We start from the raw sequence: 22,017 nt of genomic DNA on the forward strand, positions 1-22,017 counted from the left end.
CTGGTTCTGAAAAATTAAAGTAAAGTCTCCCTGGTCACCGTTGCAGGTGGCCTTTTCCCCAATGTGTAAGCACTCAGAGTCCTTTGGAACAGGGAACCACAAGTTTGTTTGTTTTTTAATTTAGAGAAAAGAGGAAAACAAAAGAAACATAAGAAATTGTGCAACCTCAATCAAGAGCGCAAAGAAGTTTGATCAATACGAGAGTTGCAAATACTAATTGTCCAGCTTATTGAGTCCAGAACCCTTAGCCCTACCATGAACCCAGCTACCTGAACCCCCATTCTTGCATATCCAACTAGATTCAGTAACAGTCAGAGGCAGCAAGGGTTGGCTCTCCTCTTCCAGTCTCTCCACTCCAGAGAAAACAACTACACTACATCCCACTCCAGCATGCAGTTCAGTGATACCAGATCTGCTTCCACTGGCCTAGAGGGCTGGAGTGCTGTGAACTCAGCACTGCAATCATTGGTTTGCTTGCTGTATACTTAGCTTTGCCACTGTTGGTCCAATCAATCCTTGGTGCAAAGTCACTTTATACTTGCACCACTGCTGGTCCAGTCTCACAGATGCACTCCATGTAGGGGCAGAATCTCCACTGGGGGAACCCAGAACAAACCATCTTAGATGTAGTCCATAATTCTTGGGATAGATTGCCTAGCCTCTGTGACACAGCCATTGGCCTTCTCTCTACTGAGCTTGAATTTCAGTGCCATCCCAAAGTCCACTACCTGTAAACTCAGGGTGACCTGCATACTCTGTACAATCCCTATGTCCTTTCATGTGTACAGTAATACTTTACCATTTATAGAATCCAAATTCCAACCACAGCAACAAAACTCAATAGGTGGAATTATGGATAAGCAACATTATAATTAATGTAAATGGACCTGGCCAGAGATTGCTTTTCCCCTTCTTCTCTATAGAGGGAGCAGAGAGTCATATCCTTCTCAGTCTTTACATTGTTATTTAACATTCCTCTTAATAACCTAAACCACATCTTAGCAGAAGAACACGAGCATATTAGAAAGCCATAACCCATTCCCTCCTTTCTCTCCCCCGCCCCCCAAACCCCCAATATTCTGATATTTGTCTCTCTAAAGAGGCCTCTTAAAATGGTTGACTTTGGCAATAATATTCTACTCATGTGGACGTGTTCTGCTGCCAGTGAAAAGTAAATCAAATATTAGTTATAAAAGAAAAGGAAAAATTAGAATCATATGTAGTTTTTCAATTTTATTTTAATTTTTACTTTGAATGGGCTTTATCTGTTTAATGTCTGAATTATTGATATTTTCTGTTGTTCTGTTATTTTATCTATTCCTTTTAGTTATAATGTATTAGTTTCATTTAATTAAATGTCAGACTATGGAAGTTGAGTTCCTAGACTCCTTTGAAAAGCCCACTCTATATGTTAGATACCCTATGCATTATATTATATATTAGCCATATAATGTAATATTATGACAATAGGTTGAGATTTTCAAAGCAGTGCAGGGGATTAAGACACACATCTTCCATTTAAAATGAATGTATAAATCATTGTATGAATGTATAAATCACCTGCACTGTTTTGAAAATCTCTGCCACACATTCTATAGCCTACCTATAACTCTAAATACGTAGACATAGGTCACGATATAGATAGATCGGAGGTGAATCAAGTCTGGTTAGAAATAATAAGCAGAGGCAAAGTAATGGACCAGAATCATTTATAGCTCCACTGGGAGCTGTCTATGAAGAGCAAATGCTTAGTACTGGCATGAGACTGAGGCAAAATAAAATTCTTCTATTTAGCACTGGTATCCTTCACCTGGATAGGACGGCAAAAAAGTGCAAATAAAAAAAGACATCAGAATAACAAATAACTGCAGAGAGTCACTCTGGACCTATTCTGAAACAACAGAATACGCTTTAAAAAGCAGTAAAACCAATAAAAATCCAGTCATCTTGAAAAAGGAGAGTCTTAGCAGCAATAAAGGCAGTCAATAAAGAAGCTCTCTCATTTAAACATCAAATGCACATTGTTTTGCAACACCTGTTATTCAGCCATAATAGCTTTCTTAACCTGTCAAAGTGTTTAAGCTGAGGAAAAGAAATGGGCCTCCAGCTGTGCACTTCGGTGGAGAAAGCCTGTGCAAAGCGATATTAGTTTAATGAAATGTGTACCGATTGTAATTGTGGTAATAAGAGGGCAATTCCCCAAGGGGCAGTAGGAAGGCGGTGAGTGCAGTCAAGCAGAAAACAGAAGCTACAGATTGGAGGGAGAGAGAGACAGAGAGAGACAGAGAAGCAGCCGGGAGAAACTAAAATCCTGTCAGTGGGCCCCTGCCTTCCCATGTGCTTGGATATAGTGGAAGGGGTTAAAGGATTCACCTTCTCAGAACACTAACTGACCCCTTAGCAAATCTCAAGCAGAGTTAAACCCAGAGCTGCCTGTGTGCCTCCTCCATAGCTCCTTCTCCAAGAGTTCTCCGGTAGCTATCTAGACTTGTGAGAACAGCCCAAGTGGCAGATCATCGCGGAAGGTGTATAACATGCACATGTAAATACAAGCCAACAATGAAAGGTGGAAAAGGGGGACATGCTGGGGTGGGGGGGGGAGGGGAAGAAAGAAAGCAAAGGGATAGTTCACCATTCCATTTACTGGCTCGTGTTGTGGTGACTCAGTGCCAGAAGACATGTTCCTTATGCCATGATGAGCATTTCTCTGGGAGAAGGGAATTTTCACTGCTTCAAAGTAAAGCATACTGGGGGCTGGAGGGGAGATCAGGAGGAAATGAAATCAAACATCTCATGGGGCTTTACATTTGAACTGAGAGCTTAAACACCGTGTTTAGAGGTTACTTTGCCCCCCCCCCCTTTTTTTTTAAACCACAGAGACAGATCAGACTCAGTCCTTAAAGGCCTATTGGCTTCAACTAGAGGCACTTAGCACCTCACGGGGTCCATTTGAAAGACAAGTCCAAACCACGGCATTGGCCAAAACATGCACTGTTCACACACGTACCTCAAATAGCTACACAACTGCCCTCACTTGATCAAAATGTTATAATTATATGAGCAGCATGAGTCTCCAAAGCCATTTTCTTACTAGCTGAATGTGCCATCACTGACAAGACCCAATGATGAACCAGCTCCTAAGGGGAGGAGACGGATCGTTCTTAAGAAGCTGAAGAAAAGCCAGCAGCAGCCCCGAGAGAAGTGAGAGACAGAGAAGCTGTAGAAGGAGAGAATAACTGGGGAGAATAGTACAAAGGTATGGAGAGACCCAGAAAATGTAAAAGAAAATAGACTGGAGGGAAAAGAGAACAGAGATAAACCCCAGTAGGTGAAACAGAATGGTTGGGAGAAGCTGTGTGGGTGAGAGGAACCGAAAGATTATTGGGACTCACAGGGAAAGAGAGAGGAACAAAGACATCAGGGGAGTCTCACACAAGGGACTGAAAGCTAGAGTGTCCAGAAAGCAAGTGTGAAAAATCAGGACACTTTTTTCAGGGGGAAGGGGTAGAGTTGGGTATATAAGACAAAGCCCATAATGTCAGGACATCTGGTCACCCTATTGAGAGCAGTTATTTTTGTGGAAATATGGAAGGGGGATAACAGAGACCAAAGAGGTCTGGAGGTGGACCAAGGGGAGGGATTGGAAGGCAGAGGAAAAGAAAAATGGTGGGGGGAAACCTGGGGAGAGAAGGAACGAGATAGGGGACTGGAGAAGTGGCAAGCAAAGGAGAGCTAGGGAAGAGGAGGAGAGAAAATAATGAAAGGCGGGTAGAAGAATAAAATTATATAAAAAAAAACCTGGCATGGTGATGAGGCATGGTATGTATGAGAGAGAAGACACTGAAGAAGAAACCAAGAGAAAGGGATACACAAATAACTACAGAAAGCAAGGAAAGGGGAACAACTTTAAAATTAGACAGTCAGTGTATTTATAGGTTTCAGAGTAGCAGCCGTGTTAGTCTGAATCCGTAAAAAGAAAAGGGCCACAACTACTCCTTTTCTTTTTAGTGTATTATACAGTCACGTTTCTACATCTTAATTTACTTCACTGGAAGAAATGGAGGACCTGAAAAGAAGAGAGGTGCATTTTAATCTGGGGAGAATCCTCAGGCTAACTGCTGTATGTGGGGAGGAGGGAGAGCATTTTTGGCTAGATCATGGCTCAGGCAGATGAATCTTTAGGCTGCGTGTGGTACAGGCAGTATATGGTGCTCTTGATACTTGCTTTTGTCTAGTTAACTATGGGCCAGATGATCAGATAACCTTACTTAAGCAGCACGTTACTCTGTATGTAGGCCTGCTGATTTCTGTATAGCACTCATGGAATAACATGCTACCCACCATGAGCAGGGCCAGATTCTGATCCCTTGAATAAATATCTCTGGTTAGGATCTGTAGTGTGCAAAGTATGTCCTATAGTGAGAATAAGGAAGTGAAAAGGAACACCACACACACTCATCTAAGGTATAACTGGCAAGTTAACCAGGGACATCACTGTTCCAGCCCTCTTTATTTTCAACAGTGACCAGTCTTATTTTTGCTCCCTTTACATCAGAGCCAGCAGAAATTGTCTTTGATTTTTAGGGACATTAGAGAGCAGTGGAGCTGTCTTTAGGTTATCAGATGACACTTGAGAAAACCTTCTTCCCTCCCCACCCCAGGAATAATATACAATGTGATGGCTGTAATTAGCCAGGACAACGGTGAGATCATGGCTATAAGACCCATTGAATCAGATGGACTATATTGGCCCATGGATAAATCTATTCCGTTGTCACAACCCTCCTTGCAACATCCGTTCATAACTTTGGTGAGGAAAACGCTTGAACCAAATCTAATTTGGGCAGCATAGCTAGCAAAACTTTTAATTTGAAAGGGATTGCAGAGTGGAGGAGGGATATGAAGGGAACATTCTCTTCAACCCAAATCTTTTTTTTTCTTTAAACAATGGTTTGGAGAATTGTTCAGACTTCCCCAGCTGAGGCCTCGTATCGTGATGTGACACCATCACCTTTCATCAGTCATGTCCCCTTCTGATCCGTGATGTCATGTAGAACAATGTGACTGATGCAACCTGACACACCATGTCACACTGCCAGGCGCGCCAGCTGGGAAACTATGGGGAAAAAAACAAGCTGAATAAAAGGGCAATTTTGATGAGGAAAATATCTATTTTTGTTAGAAAGGTTCCACTGCCTGCAAAAAACAAACAAGGAAGCAAAGAGAAACAGAACAAAACAAAGATTCAGGCTGAGGACCCCCCAAAGAACAAATGCTCTCCTGTTTTATTAGCTGGTTTGGCAGACCCTTCGGTATGGAGAGGAGGGACAGAGTGATGCAGTTACCCCCACTCTCTGCTGTTTCAGAGATTATGTTTTTCTGTCTCTGCAAAAATATGAGCAAATTTAACATTTTAGAAAATGAAGACTAATATCCCTGGCTTGAGACACATAGGATGTACACGCACCCATGTGAGGAGAGACAGCTAACTTTACTTCATTGTGACATACCTCGGTTTTCTGCAATGGACAAATAAGGACTAAACTGAGACCAATTAACTTATTTTTACTTGAGATCTGTGAAAGAATTTTAACTCCAGATTAGCGATGCAAGTCTATTCTACTTCACCACCGAGTACCCTGCAATAAGTACCTGTCAGACATTATCTATTTTATGATGTTTGTGGGTAGCACATTGGTTGATAGGTATTTAGCTGGAGGGGGGAGGTAGGTGAGAGAGTAACAGAGATTTTTGTGGTTGCTTTCTATGAACATTCTAGCAAGTGAGTTTGCTTGCAGAATCATCAGGGCTTCAATGCACTCCTTCTTTTAACAACTCTTTAGAGGGCCACTACACAGATGGGAATCACTGGATTCCAGGTTCTCCCACTGTGGCCCCTGCCACCTCTGACTAGAGGGTCCAGGAATGGGTAGTAGGTTCACTCCTGCCACACAAAATGTCCTTGAAAACATTAATTTCAGCCCCAGACTATATTAATTTTTCCACATTTCCCACCACTCCCTTGGGCCCCTGGGAGTCTTACAGCCACAAGGGAGACCCAGGTAGCATATATTCATGGGTTCACAAACTCTGTCCCCCTTCTCCTCCCTGAGGACATGCTGTGAGGGGAATCTGCACAAGGAAATCCCTACATGGTTTTCCTTGCAAAAATCTCCTCACCTGCAATCTGGGCCTGGGTTAGAATACTTGAATAAAGGCCTCCAAAAGGCAAATGCCTCAGCTAATCGTGCCTCAGTTAAGGCCACTGCAGCTAGTCACAGCAGTGAAGAGAGCGCTGCTAAAATGATTTCACATAGCTGAGGCAGCTACATAGACACTTAGGTCTAGTCTACACTTCCAACCTATATCTAGGGTGACCAGCAGTCCCGTTTGTAAAGTGACAGTCCCATATTTAAGCCCTCCTGCAGGTGCCCTGACTTTTTCTTAAAAACGGGCAATTGTCCTGTATTTTCTCTCTTCCCCTCATCAGTATTGACGGATCCTGCTGCTGACCGGATCCCTGCTCACCAGCTGCCCACCCACCAGTGCTGAGTTGGGGAGGGGTCCAGTGGCCAACAACAGGGGTGGGTGTGCAAGGCTGGTGGCGGGGCAAAGCTGCAGCACGCAGGACCGGCCACTCCCCCTGCTAGTCCACCAGCGTAGCCCCTGCTGTGTGCCGGCTTTTGGCCTGCCGGGCCCCGCCCCCCCGTCCTGTTTCCATCCGACACTGGCTGCGCACCGCGAGCTGCAGCGGCTGGGGAGTGCGGGCAGGTGCCAGGCAGTGGCCAGTTATGTGTCGCTTCTGTTGCCCACCCAGTGGCCTTTTATTTGCTCCCCTTTCTGTCCTCTCCCTGCTTTGCCCCTTCACCCCCCGCCCCCCCAGCCCCACTGCTTCTCCATATCCCCCCACAGCGGGGCATGTCCCACTCGCAGCGCTGTGTGGAGAACCAGCCCCCGGTCGGAGTGCTCAGCTCCCCAACAGCCTGGCCGGCAGGCTCCTTCCTTCCCCCACTGCCTCTGGCTGGGCCGGCGCCCTGGGAAAGCCCAAGACCATCCAGACCAGGGGCGCTGACCTGGAGGAGCCAAGCCCTGCATGTGCCAAAGCCCCACACAGCACTGGCATGGGGAAGCCTCTCTGCCCCTCAGCTAAGCTCTGGATTGGCAGGGGAAAAAACTATTTCTAGCCTGTTCATGCCCCAACCCTGCAGGCTCCACAGCAGCCCCCGGGCAGGGGCTTCGCACCATCTTCACCATCCCACCCTGGGTCCTGCCCCCAGGGAGCATGGGGCTGCTCCATCCCCTAGGCACCCTCCCCCTGCTGAGCCACCTCTCTGGCCAGATTTGCTGAAGCCCCTGCAACCAGGTTCCCTGGGCCCTTGTGCACAATGCATCCTTAGGGCTTAACCCCTTCCTGCCTGTGCTGTAGCCAGGAAACAGAAGGCAGCTGGGTTATGTCGGTGGTCAGCAGCAGCCTGGAACTGTTAGCTGCCTTTCGACACTGTGGGCAGGAAGGGGCAAGCTGCTTCCAGCCACAGGGGAGCAAGGGAGGGGGAGAAGAGAGGAGCTCTGCAAAGACAAGGGCCAGCTCATTCCTTCCCTCCCCATCCTCCCCTGACGCTGGAAGCAGCTCCCATCCCTTCCCTGCCGCACAGTGCCGAAAGACTGCTGCTGATCGCATTTTGGTGTGAACCCTGGCAGAAAGCTGGGGGAAGGGCCTGTGGCCCTGCGCACCTCCCCCCACACATGTTGTCTCGGGAAGGTACCAGGAGAGACAGGTCCATACCAGGGGCCCAGCCAGGCCGAGAGCCCCGGGCAGGGATGGTCTGGTCGGTCAGTCACCGCCCCCCCCCCCCCACACACACACACGTGTGAGAGGTGTATAGGAGTGTGTGTATAACCTCTCGTGTGTCACCCTTCCCCATGTGAACCCTAAAGCCTTAAAGATAAGAAGGTAAATAAAAGAATCCAACTACACAGTATTTTTTAACAGGGGCTCAGTCAACTTGATGTTAATTTGAACGTTTGTACTGCATAGTTCCGACGGATTGCCATTGAACTCACTTGAATAGGAGTAATTTTACCAAGTGTCCCATATTCAGCATAGAGAAATATGGTCACCCTACCTATATTGGTATAACTACTTCACTCTGGGGTGTGAAAAATCCATATTCCATAGCAACAAAATTATGCAGACCTAGCCGCCCCCTGGCCCCCCCTCACGTAGACAGCGCTACGTTAGCAAGAGACCGTCTCCTGCTGCATAGCTACTGCCTCTCAGGGAGGTGGATTAACTAAATTGACAGGAGAGCTCTCTCCCATTGGCTTAGAGCATCTTCCTTAAAGTGCTGCAGCTGCACCGATGCAGCATTTTAGGGGTAGACTTGCCCTTAGTCAAGATAAGGCACATCTGCAGCCCCCCGCCCAACTGCAATGTGCAAGCAGTGCTTATTCCTTTCATTCTCTCCTTGGTTGGTTTCTTTGTTTAGCCACCTTGCTCGGCCACCCTTCAAAAAAAAAAAAAAAAAAAAAAAAGTCCTGGAAATTGAATGTAAAGGTTTGTATTAGGGCAACTCTAAGGTTGAGAAATCAAACTCTCAGATGTCAGGAAACTCCTAAATGTAATGATGCTAGCACAACTTTAAGCTTCATTTTACATGCTTAGCCACATGTTCAAAAGCTGAACCCCATTTTTGCACCCGCATTTGTTTGGCATAAAAAATGCTACCACTTAGATGCCTAAATGATGAATTGTGGACTCAGTTAGATACTTAGACATGGAAGTGACAGAAATTGCACCTGCTAATAATCACCAGTACAAAAATAAATAGTGATAAGATCAGGAAATGTCAGGCTGAAAATTTGGCCCATGGCATGTAGAAATTTCTACTGTTTTCCTTATTAATTGTAAAACAACGTACAGAGATTAAGCCACACAGAGGAATCTAAACTGTAAAATTCACACCACATGCAGTGTGGCTAAGTTAATGCCGCAGCACAGACTTTAACGAGGGGAATTTCCAGATTTTTAAACCCTTCATTCTTCAATCTTAAAATTTCATTGATACTAATTTTTGCACTTAATAAATAAGCATGAAACTGAAATATCAGGAAAAACAACAAATCTCTGTTCCATCCTCCCTAAATGAAACACACCATTGTCCTAAACTGCCACAGTGTGCAGCTTGGTTCTGACAGCAGGCATTGCTAGCCAGCCCTTCTCACTTATCATTTGGCTTTGGATAGTTCGAGCTGCCGATGCCAATCACTGAGCAAGAGGTGGCATCTGCCCATCAGTGGGTCTGTCTGTACGTGTCTATCTTCCAGGACATGTCTTTTTCTTTTTTAAAAGCCAATTTGTTTAACCATAATCCAGCCAGCCAGCTACAGCTGCCACGCCTGTTCCAAGGCACCGTTTCCAGTAGAAAAATAAGACAATGGAAAAGGGGAAATCTATTTTAAAAAAAAAAAAAACCACAGAAGCATTAAACTCTGGCTTTGTCTCGGGCTACCCCCTGCTCAGGGACTGAAACAAGCTGATCGTTCACTGCTGATATCAACAGATTTTTTTTAATAGGCTTGTTGCTCTTTTGTTTTAATTGATTTTGTTGTTAATGTTAATATCACATGGTTTGTAATTTGTTGATGACCCATAGTTACAGGCAGGGGTGGGCAGGAGCTCAAATATCTCTCCTCTCTTCATTGACAAATTCCTATCCAGAGAATTTTCAGCAGCCTGCTTTCAAAATTAAGGCTTGAATCTTCTCAGTGGTAGACATCCAGGTCTTTTCCTTGCTACATAAAAGCTTCTTTCAAAAGAATTTAGGCCCTGACCCGGTAAAGCACTTATATATGTGTGCTCACTTTGCAGCACGTGAGTAGTTCCATTGACTTCAGTGGGACTACATACATACTTAAAATTTAAGCACGTGTTTTCACATGTTGTTAGATCAGGCCATTGGTGACTGTGGTAGGCTGTCTGCCCTGAAGACAGAACAGAACATGTACAAAACAGGCATCAGTATTGCATGCATGACGGGTGCCTATCTTGGCCAACACCCTGGGGGTTGAATCTGGGATCTTCAGAGATAAAGCATGAGCTGCACCAGCTTGAGCCAAGGGGCAAAGCTCATATCATCTGCAGATTGGGCAAGGGAACCTACAACATACACTCACCAGTGGGTTACACAAGCTTCCTGCGGGTGGTCCCTATCAATGCATTTCAGTGCTGTTCTGGAGGGTTAAGAGGATGTCCTATCAACGTTCAGCCACTCTGCAGAGATTGCCAATACAAACTAGTTATGGTGGTGATTTTGCCGTGTGGAACAAGTTCACTAGGAACAGGCTCACCACCAAGCGTATTATCACACAGTCTGCTAAATAGTCATCCTGATCAGTTACAGTGTTCCATCATGAACTGAGCAATTGCAACAGAGACATGTCCACGAAAAGTCAGCTGAATTTTTAAACAAATTGTGTTTGTGCCCATTCAATGTGAATATTGTAGCAAACGAGTTTACTAGCAAGAGCAATCACTAAAACAGAGAATTTAAAGTGAAAATTGCAGAATATTCTTAGAAATCATGCTTGAGAGTTATCTGTGACAGAGGCCTGGTCCTAAGTGACATGCTCATCAAAGAATGTTAACATATTATGTGACTTACCTATCCAATAAGAAAAAGCACAAATTGCAAATATTGAATAATCACAACTAGCTTCTTTCAATTATTATTTCTAGAAATTATTTGGCAAATACCTATGAATGATAAATAAGTTACAGAAAATGGTGATTCATTCACACACAAAATAAAGAGGCATTACGGATTGAATAAATCATTTTAATTTTTTGCCCATCTCTAGATATTACCAATTACAGAGGAGTTAACTGAATACTAAATATCGGGGGGCGGGGAGGGAAATAAATACCATGGCTACTTATTGTTGCTGTTTTTTTGCCCAAATATTCTGGAAGCAAGGTGGCAGACCTGGGCCTGTTTGGAATAGGAGAGGACAGATCTGGGTAATACTGGTTAGAATAGGCCTGGAAGAGGATGATATTCAGAACAGGTTTCAAGGTTCAAATATCAGGACCCCCAAATATGACCACCATCTCACTCCATCATTACCGCTGACTTGGGCTGATTGAAGCCAGTAGTCTAGGTTGAGGCATCTAGTCAGATTCATTTTTGTTTTTCCTTCTCTTCTACAAATGTTTTGCCCTTTTTTCTTTCTTTTATCCTTTGTAAAAATCTATACTCTAGATCAAGTGGTTTTTTTGTGTGTGTTTGTTTTTTGGCAGCCAATTCATCTGCTTGTGTATTTTGCACTAGACTGAAATGAAAATAAAGTAACCTGTCTGAAAAATATGAATGTGTGTCTGTGGGCCAAAGAGAGATCTTGACGGACAGAGTTGTCGACAGTATTATGTAATTAGTGAACTATTTTTCCCAGGTTGTACTACTTTTTTTAGTCCTATTCATTAGCAGACTTACATCGCTCATTTTACATTCCAGAACTATTGCTCAAGGCAAATAACAAATGTGGCCCCAGAGAGAATGCTGACTGCCAGCATACTTGGGTGTTACCTTCCTCGTCATTAAGCCATTCACTCTTCTCCCATTCCGCTGTTTATGTCACTACTTGGATTTACTTAGCCTTTTCCTTTAGGAACCTGGCTGTCTGTAAGTCTTCCCTCCCTGATTCCCCATTTTTTTAAATTTTCTTTCGTACCAACAAATGCTACATAGCAGACAGATTCATTCATCTCTACCACCTTATCTGGTGGAGCATACGTTTCTTTTCTTTGAGGTCAGATTAACTATTCCTTATAACATGGCACAAAGAAGAAATGTGTGTTGGCGGCAAATTCTGCTGCTCTTAGCCATCATTTCTGTCAACTGCATTAAGCCAATTTAACATGCTTAAACATGCCTTTTGTCAACAGCAACAAAAGCAAAATGCAGTTGAACTCTGGTTAATAAATCATCTTCTGGAGGTAGAGAGACTGGCTGAGAAATATGATGCCAGACAATTACTGCAGCTATTCTTACACCAAGGGGGAAAAAATGGAGAGTAAAAAAGTTCAATCAACTTTCTGTCATTTAAAGAAAGTACTCTGGAAGCAATAAACTGTAGCTGTTTTAAAAAAAAAAAAAAAAAAAAAACACACCACACAGATAGGATGCCTGAATATCACCTTTCATACTCACTGAATTCACTCATCCCTAATCAATCATATCCCATACTGAGAGAACTAATGGTCATTCCATTAAACCTTCGCCTCTCGATACTCTCTTCCTTTTCCCTTTGTTTATTGACATTGCTGCCTGCATTCAATCTAATTTAGGCTCCAGTGGATCAGAGTGTGGGATTAGAGCCCAAAGCACCTCGGGGCAAGGACTTCTCAATTTATTTGTCTGCAAAGTGCCATGAATGCCTGGGATGCTGTATAAATTAAACTATAAATAATTACAATGGTAATTGATAGTGAACGCATTGTCGTAATAAGGTCAATTGCCAATGTTGTCAACTTTCACAATTTTATCGCAAGTCACATATTTGGTGGGGGGTTTTTTGTAAAGTTCCAGTACCTGGAGTCAGGTGATCATGAAAGAATTGCTGCTTTAAAAAAATAGAAGCAAGTTTCTAGCCCTCCTGGTTACAAAGCAAACATTGAAAACATGATCCTAAAGGTTCAAAACTGAGTAAGCAAATAAAAAGTACCCAAGATTTATTATTTTTTAAAAAAATTATTATTTTAATTCCATTTGATGATTCTATAGGCCTCAGTTATGATTTTTGATTGCTTGGGGTGGACAACATAGGAATTTACCCCTGTGCAGAGGACAGGCACAAGGTCTAGAAACCACTTAAGCCCAGATTCAGGGGCTAGAAAAATAGTTAAAAGCTACTTTGGCCTCCCCTACTGCCCGTTCTCCACTGAGAGCAGCTTGGCTCAACCAGATCAGAAAATCTGGCCCATAATCTTTAGAAAGTCCATTCCCCCTGTATAACCCTCAAACCAATAACCATGAAATACATTTTCAGCACAACGTTACCTCTGCAACACACATGAATAATCATGTTCCACACTTATCACTAAGGGCCAAATCATCACATGGGATTTTTCTCCCATACTGTACAAAATGAAGCAAATTAGAGTGAAAAATGAGGGAAAATGCAAGTGGAATAAATATTTTACAGTGTGTCTATAATCTGTACCGTGTATTCAAAAATAATTAGAACAATTAATCCATATTTAGAATATGGATAAAGCCAGTGCCAAAGGGGAAGGAAGAGATGAAAATTATTGTAACTGCCTCATTCTTGTCCCAGATAACCCATGTGAGAGATGTACACAGAAGTTAGTCAGGGTAGGGAGCCATTACAGCTGAATCACAAGCCCTGCAGGGCAAGGGCTGTATGTGTTCCAATTATTAGTGTCATGGGAGCACCTAATACTGGGGGGTTCCCCCAGCAATGACACTCACTCACAGAGGTCACAAAAAGAACAGCATTCCTTACACCCAGTCTGGCTGGGATCATGAAGGTGAATTCAATAGAGTTACAACAACAGAGAAACACAAGCAGAGGTAACAGGGCTGACACAGCCCTCCACTGACAATGAAACTGTGTGAACCCCATCAGTAGAGCTGGCTGACATTTTCCAGATGAATAGTTTAGTCACCAAAAATCCAGTTTTGGGTTGACCAAAAGTACTCATGAATATGGGTTAATTCTGGAGAACGGTTTCAGCAAAAAAGAAAAGAAAACGAAGAAATCTTTCAACTTTTTATTTTGAAACATTGCATTTCGGAATTGAGCTAGATTTATTTTAAAAGGGGGTGGGGTAAAAAAATGAAAAAAAAGTTGTTTTGGGTCACACAAAACATGTTGTTCAACTCAAAACACGAAACCAAAAAAAAAAAAAAAAAAAAATCAGTTATTCACTCCACTCGCCCCATGAGTTCTCCCGGGTCCCTCCAAGGCAATGACCCTGTGTCACAAAGCCCTTCTCACTCAGGAATTCTTATGACTCTAGGCTGAGGCTCCCCACTCTCCTCTGGCCCTTTCCTACTCAGAGCCTCACCTCTCCTAGCCAAAAGCCACCTTACTCAGGTCTAGCCTTACTTCGGCAGATTCCAGTGGCTTCCCTGCTTCCCTCCAGACCAGAGATGCTGTCCAGCCTTTCCAGACAGCTCATATCTTTTGTTTCACTCACAAAGTGATCTGATTGGCTGAGGAAAAGGACTCAGCTGTCTATTAAGTGTCAGTCTCTGATAAGTCCCAAAGCTGCTGCAGCTGAGCCCCCGATGGAAAGAGACCGTTATTTTGTGCTGTCTGGAGCTGGTCTAGCAGCTCCAGATGATGAAACAATCCTTCCCACCTTACATTTTGCTGGCTATACAGCTAGGACATGAAATGGCTCCAGTGCATTGTTAGCACAGATAACTGAACTGGTTTCCAGTAAATCCACAGGACTGCATCATACCCATGCTGTGGATTACCTAAACTGTGCCAACTACCTGGGGTCACATTGTATCTATGCAGGTTACTTTGCTGCATTCCTCATATGTGCTACATCCCCTTGTGAGGATTTTAGGCCATGTCTCTTGACCATTCTGTCCTAAACCTGCCTCCCAAAACAGGTCCTGTTCTCTCAGCTGAAAGAAGGGTACCATAACGCGCGTGGACAACAGAAGCATTATAAGGACTTGCTGAAGGACAACCTAATGTAATGTTGACATTGATACTTGGGAGACACTTGCCCAGGATCGCTTAAAATGGAGTGAAGTCCTACATGATGGTCCCCTGCATTTTGAACTTGCTTGCCAACAAGCCGAAGAGGACAAGAGGTGCAGGAGGAAGGACAGACTGGTCTCCGGTCATGGTCAACAGTCTCCTGCTGAGCCTGAAAACATCTGCCCTCATTGTAATAGAACTTGTGGTCCAAGGATTGGCCTTATTAGCCAGCCGAGGACCCATAACTCCCATGGAAGATGATCATACACGGTAACGAGTGATCGCCCATCATAGAATCATAGAATATCAGGGTTGGAAGGGACCCCAGAAGGTCATCTAGTCCAACCCCCTGCTCGAAGCAGGACCAATTCCCAGTTAAATCATCCCAGCCAGGGCTTTGTCAAGCCTGACCTTAAAAACCTCTAAGGAAGGAGATTCTACCACCTCCCTAGGTAACGCATTCCAGTGTTTCACCACCCTCTTAGTGAAAAAGTTTTTCCTAATATCCAATCTAAACCTCCCCCATTGCAACTTGAGACCATTACTCCTCGTTCTGTCATCTGCTACCATTGAGAACAGTCTAGAGCCATCCTCTTTGGAACCCCCTTTCAGGTAGATGAAAGCAGCTATCAAATCCCCCCTCATTCTTCTCTTCTGCAGACTAAACAATCCCAGCTCCCTCAGCCTCTCCTCATAAGTCATGTGCTCTAGACCCCTAATCATTTTTGTTGCCCTTCGCTGGACTCTCTCCAATTTATCCACATCCTTCTCGTAGTGTGGGGCCCAAAACTGGACACAGTACTCCAGATGAGGCCTCACCAGTGTCGAATAGAGGGGAACGATCACGTCCCTCGATCTGCTCGCTATGCCCCTACTTATACATCCCAAAATGCCATTGGCCTTCTTGGCAACAAGGGCACACTGCTGACTCATATCCAGCTTCTCGTCCACTGTCACCCCTAGGTCCTTTTCCGCAGAACTGCTGCCTAGCCATTCGGTCCCTAGTCTGTAGCGGTGCATTGGATTCTTCCATCCTAAGTACAGGACCCTGCACTTATCCTTATTGAACCTCATCAGATTTCTTTTGGCCCAATCCTCCAATTTGTCTAGGTCCTTCTGTATCCTATCCCTCCCCTCCAGCGTATCTACCACTCCTCCCAGTTTAGTATCATCCGCAAATTTGCTGAGAGTGCAATCCACACCATCCTCCAGATCATTTATGAAGATATTGAACAAAACCGGCCCCAGGACCGACCCCTGGGGCACTCCACTTGACACCGGCTGCCAACTAGACATGGAGCCATTGATCACTACCCGTTGAGCCCGACAATCTAGCCAGCTTTCTACCCACCTTATAGTGCATTCATCCAGCCCATACTTCCTTAACTTGCTGACAAGAATACTGTGGGAGACCGTGTCAAAAGCTTTGCTAAAGTCAAGAAACAATACGTCCACTGCTTTCCCTTCATCCACAGAACCAGTAATCTCATCATAAAAGGCGATTAGATTAGTCATCATCATCACTAAACCTGCTCTCCTTCTGGGGTTACGATGCATCATGTTTCACAAGGGTTCTAAGCAGTGGAAACTTTGTATTCACTCTTCCCCTTCCACAAGTTGGCCCTATACATTTACCATTTGGCCTCTACATTAACAAGTGAAAAGCAGATTGTAAGGTAAGGTTTTAAAGGGTGACAAATTAGTCTATATTAAATATATTCATTTCCGAAGTCCCACAATGCTGATTGGATAAAAGTTGGTATTTTAAAAAAGGAAGCATCAAAGAAAAGGATTTTGGTTTCATCTGCATGTGAAACCACTTGTATCTCTAGCTGCAGATTTTCCCCTCAGCTGGTCCCTTTGCAGTTTGGAACAAAATTAAAAATGAGAAAATGACGTGAGCACTGATAAAAAGAATAAGAGTCAAGACATTTAATAATCTGCAAGCTCAAGGCTTTTTCATTAAGCATCTCTCCTCTTGTATATACAGCACTTTCATGTATTTAATCCAGGGAGAAGAGTGTGTTTTTCCCTGCAGTTTGCCATTCCCTTTTTAAGTGTATCACAGCTTCACTACAGAAATTATTGGTGCTACAAAACTGAGAGATTCCAAGCAGGGCAATTATTTTGGTACCTACCTGCAGTACCTGAGGGAACAACAATTCACACGACTAAATCAGCATTTCTAGAGATGAATTTGAAAGCCCTGTCACCACGGAAGCAGAACTTGGAGAAGATGATTTATAGTGGAGGTTCACCTACGAGCTGGGGGGGAGATGTGCTTATATATGATAAAAATCAGATGAATTAGAGCTACGTATGATATTACTGGCCCAGTTTCCAATCAATGCTCACAAAGCCTTTTGTACAGCTTAGGAGAAAGGTTTGAAATATGGTTTTACACACCTCTGTGCTTCCATCTTTCTGGGGCACTGTGCACCAGGCTGGTCCACAGCAGGTTTACATCTGGCAGCTGGGGATTCAGCAGAGTTAAGAGTGCCCCAGCCAAGCGCACTTTTCTTCTGTGGCCAGTAGTGGGAGTTAGCATAGTAGCTACTGTGCCTCCATGATCAGGAATCCTCCAGTGACCAGATACACCAGGTTTAAAGTGTCTTTGAGAAACTGGCCCAATAGTTCAGACAGTCCATTCTCCCAGCCAATACCACCTTTTCTCTTCCAGTACATTCTACAGTGATTGAACCAATTTAGTTTTAAATTACTTTAGCAACAGGATTCAGTCAATCTCAGCTTCCTCCCACCCCCGCCCCACAGTTAATTAAGTGATCGTTGCCCAGTTGTACATCACTCATTCAACATGGATCTGTCTGTCAATCTGTGCTCCAGAGATGCCCCAAAATGACCTACAGCTGCATAACTGTAGCAGGCCAGTGTCTGAAATACACTGGTCTATGCTTGTCCACAGTACCCACCTGAAGCGTGCATGTTTATGGGCACTGTTATCCACCCACATCATTTTTACATGATCAAAGAAAACATACAAATGAGGGGAGAGGCAAACACGTTTCTAGGTCTTACACGCTGTACTCAGACAGATCTCATTTAACAATGCAGACTTGCATAAAGGGTTAGAAGACGCCGCAGAGGAAGTTACTGCAGCAGAGGGACACCCGTAAGCCATGTGTCATCAAGTTACGGCCTGTGTAGCTCCCAGGGATCAGTTTACTGTGGTTTCCGATAAAAAAAATGATAATCACTAGGTCAGCCCAGTGTCGCATGGTTCACATACAGTCTCTGATCTATAGAGCACTTTATACACAGACAGTGTGTGTGTACTGATGCATTACGTGGTCTGAAGGGCAACGGCTACAAATGCCATTTCCAAGGCAGAAGTTCAGCTGCACCTCAGAGTGATTTCTTAGCCGTGTCTGTAAGGACTACGCATACGAAGATCACCGTAGGAGGACAGTGCCATTTAGTTTTCCTCTCCCCACTCCTGACAAAACACAATCCAGGATTCATTGGGCAGTTAGAAAAACAAAACCTCCCCTTACACTGCTGTAGAGTCTGGGGCTTAATGATATTGTTCAACATTAATTGAGATCAAAGCTGGAATGGCAAGGAGCTATTTTATGATGCTTGTCCTATGTCTCTCAGGGAAGGTTAGGATAGATGGACATTTCAGGTTCTCAGCTCTAAAATCCAGCCTTTGATGTCCACTTTTAATTAGGGTTACTCTATAGTCAGTTGCCTGCCTAGCCTAAAGGGCATGTATTGGGATGGCAGCACATTGGCCAAGAAATCACCTACCGGTTTGGCTAGCGAACAGCTGGATTTGTGTGGGTAGTCTAGACAACGCTACATTAGATGCCATATTTCCTGCAGGAAATTCTCATGCTGTGACTAAAATGCCACACAGACAACATATTCTCCTTAGATTATGCCACACCTGTAGTCACTAATGTGCCAAAATACAATAGCTGAACAGTCATGAACCCTTAGTTCAACCAATTACACAAGTTCTGATTGCAGAGAGCACTTGGGAGGCCCATGAAAAATGTCATTATAGTGACAGACAGGGAAAGCATTGGACACAGACCCATGACAGGCTGTCTAATATGTTCACAGATGATGCAAGATGACATAAAAACCCCAAACAGAAGTTGTATGCTTATTCTGAGAGGAGGACAAAAGGCCAAAAACATATAATTCCAGCTGGTCCCCACACTTGATATTATGTTTATCATTCAGGAAGAAAGGGCATGGAGAAGGGGGTAGAATTTTGAATATACTAGCTCTGAATGATATCTTCACTGCTGATTGTGTGGTCATGAGCCAGAGTAAGAGCACAAAAGGATTGCCTTTCTGTTAGCCACAGTCAAGCAATCAATGCAAGTGTATCATCACAGTGTCACAACCCTTATGATTCAAAGCCTGTTAGCAGAGCTCTCTGAGGCATTTACAGCAAACCTATGTTTTCTTTTGAAGGGTGATTAACAAATCCACTACAGTCTGTCTCCATGCTTCTGCTGAGCAACTTGTCTTCCTCAGCAGCACACGCTCAGTTCAAATATCAGTACTGTATCTATGGGGCATATGTCATGGTAGCTTAGAAATGAAGATGAAGCCAAAGGAAAAGTAATATCCTGGGTTTCTGAATCAGAATGTGGGTTTGTGGCAGCAGAGAGCCCAGACATCCTTGTAGTCTCTGCACTAGTAGTGTGATTTTTGCTGGAAAGTGTCACATTTTTTCAGCTGAGGTTACTCTGCGCACATCCTTACTGACTAGAGGTAAAGGAATTTGGTGGGTATTCTGGTCCGGGCACATGTCTGGTGTTACTGGAATCATTGTCCCTAACTAACCTTTCATTTTGCTCTCCATCTCTGTCAAAGAATTATGTATTTTCCCTCATCCTGTTTAGCTGATGTATGTATTTGTGAAGAACATCATGTTCCTTTGGTAGTGCAAATCAGAGAATATTTGCAGGTACTTCTAGAAAGCAGGAACCCTCACAAATCATAATAAGAAGAAATAAAAGATAATTGGTCTGCAATTTTCATTCAAGATAAGATTTTCAAAAGTGACTTAGCAGTTGGGTACTCAACATGAGGGGTGTTCAGATCTGGGATTTAGATGTGGGTCCATCTCTGTTGGAGACATAAAACTATACACCTTTATTCCAAGGGAAAAAAGCAGCACTTCAAAGGGCACTAATCTATACTGCCATCTGCGTTCAGTTCCCATTGCCCCCAGTGGGAGTTCCACATGCAGAACAATCACAGAATATGCCATAGAGGGTCTGGAGAAGAGAACTCTGCCTCTACTGGCTATTACACGTCTAATGAAATGTTGAGCATAAGATTTTGCTTTCCTGTTGATTGTACCGCTCTGTAATGGTTCATATATACCCTAACTGTTCCACAGAACTCCATATCCACAGCAACACGCAGTTTAACTTTTCAACAAATACGGTAAGTATATTCATATTTTCAACTATATTATAACAGCACTGACCTCCAGGTCCAGCATTATTTCCTGGCTTGCTTAAAGGTTTGGTCCTCCACCTTGGGTTTTGATCTTTTCCAGCTGGTCATTATCTACCAGGAAATGGCCTTCCTCCTCAGTCCTTGTTGCTTAAATGGAAAATGGATTGATATTAAAAACAAGCCCCCTCTCCCAAGTAAAAGACTAGGGGGCAGTTCCTCAATGGGTGACTGCAATAGAGCAATGGTGATTTATATCAGCTGAGGTTCTAGTTCCATTCACATTTGCTGCTTCCAGTGACAAACCCTCAACAAAACTAAGACAAGTGTTAAACGGTACACAGAGTAAATGTCCAAAGGCTACATCTCATTTTTGAGCACATGCAAAATTTTCACCCATGTTAATTTGCATGCCAAGTCACTGAATGTGTGTCCCCAAATTGGTCAACTAGGCATGTCATGATCATGTGTGTGTTTTTAGAAAGCCCTTTAAAAAAAAAAGTAAACAGTATGTATCTTCCTGGGTTTTTTGTTTGTTTTGTTCTTTTATGGTGAGATGTGACAGGGTGGTCACAATCATAGTGCTTTACAACTACTATTGTATATTAATTGATAAACACCAATACTGCTACAAGACATAGACCAAGAAAGAACCTGCCTCTGAGTGCTTAAAATCTAGAAAAGAAACAAAGACAAACATGTACTGGCAGGCCCAGGTGAAGAAGTTACTTTAGATCAGCGGCTCTCAACCTTTCCAGACTAATGTACCCATTTCAGGAGGCTGACTTGTCTTGCATACCCCCTAAGTTTCATCTCACTTAAAAACTACTTGCTTACAAAAGTGTCACAGCACCCTATTATTTAAAAATTGCTCACTTTCCCATTTTTACCATATAATTATAAAATAATCCAAATGGAGTATAAATATTGTACTTACTTTTCAGTGTATATAGAGCAGGATAAACAAGTCATGGTATGAAATTTTAGTTTGTATGGACTTCGCTAGTGCTTTTTATGTAGCCGATTGTAAAACTAGGCAAATATCTAGATGAGTTGATGTACCCCCGGAAGACCTCTGCATACCCCCAGGGGTACACATGCAACGTTTTGAGAACCACTGCTTTAGATCACATAAAAAAAATGTTTCTTTTTTTCTGCTGTAAATGTTGTGGTTGAAGTGGGTCAGAGGGAGGCTTTTAAATGAGATAACAGTGAGGCCTGGGGCAGTGGGATTTTGAGTACATTCATGTTTACACTAACTGTCAGAGTTAAGCCTATTTATTTGAAAATTCAAATTTGTTTCTTTATACCAATTCTCAGAACCTCTTTTGCTATAACAGACTTGAAAAACTGCCCTCTAGGTCATACTGTCATAACCCTACACCCATTTCCACCTCTCTGCGCTGTATAAATTCATGTGGCCACACCTCATTTATTTTAACATTCCGACCTTTTTTCTCTCCAGTTGACCTCTGAATAATTTCAGTCAGGCTAAATCATTGCATTGAAACTGCCTTGGAGTCATAAACAATGATCTCCTGGGTTCTGCTGTGTCTGACCTTTTCTGGACATCATAGTTGTAATTTATATACCTAACCACAAACTCCCACTGCAGTCTCATGAATCCTCATTGGTTAAGCATCACTGTCTCTTGAATTGAGGTCCCAGCCAACTGGCAAGTTACAACAGGTATCCTGCAACTGAAACAGTTTCCGTTCATTTCTTCACCAGGGTTCCTCAGATCTCTCTCTCTCATGCTGATTGCTATTACTGTGAGAAACACGACCTATAGCACAGAATAGGAATCAAACAGAGATGTTCAGAGCAATTTCCAAA

General features: G+C 43.4%; 1 long non-coding RNA gene across 1 annotated transcript in view; it reads right to left on the reverse strand.

The window, feature by feature from the left end:
• Positions 1-4,835: 4,835 nt before the first annotated feature.
• Positions 4,836-22,017, reverse strand: part of LOC122465561 — a 32,104-nt gene continuing 14,922 nt past the window's right edge. Inside the window, exons 2-3 of the long non-coding RNA XR_006290491.1 lie at positions 20,213-20,331; positions 4,836-5,116 (exon numbers count right to left, since the gene is read on the reverse strand). This is a non-coding gene — a long non-coding RNA (uncharacterized LOC122465561). The remainder of the gene's footprint in view (positions 5,117-20,212; positions 20,332-22,017) is intronic.

The sequence above is a fragment of the Chelonia mydas genome, chromosome 4 (assembly GCF_015237465.2).
Source record: "Chelonia mydas isolate rCheMyd1 chromosome 4, rCheMyd1.pri.v2, whole genome shotgun sequence".
In the NCBI taxonomy this organism is placed as follows: domain Eukaryota; kingdom Metazoa; phylum Chordata; order Testudines; family Cheloniidae; genus Chelonia; species Chelonia mydas.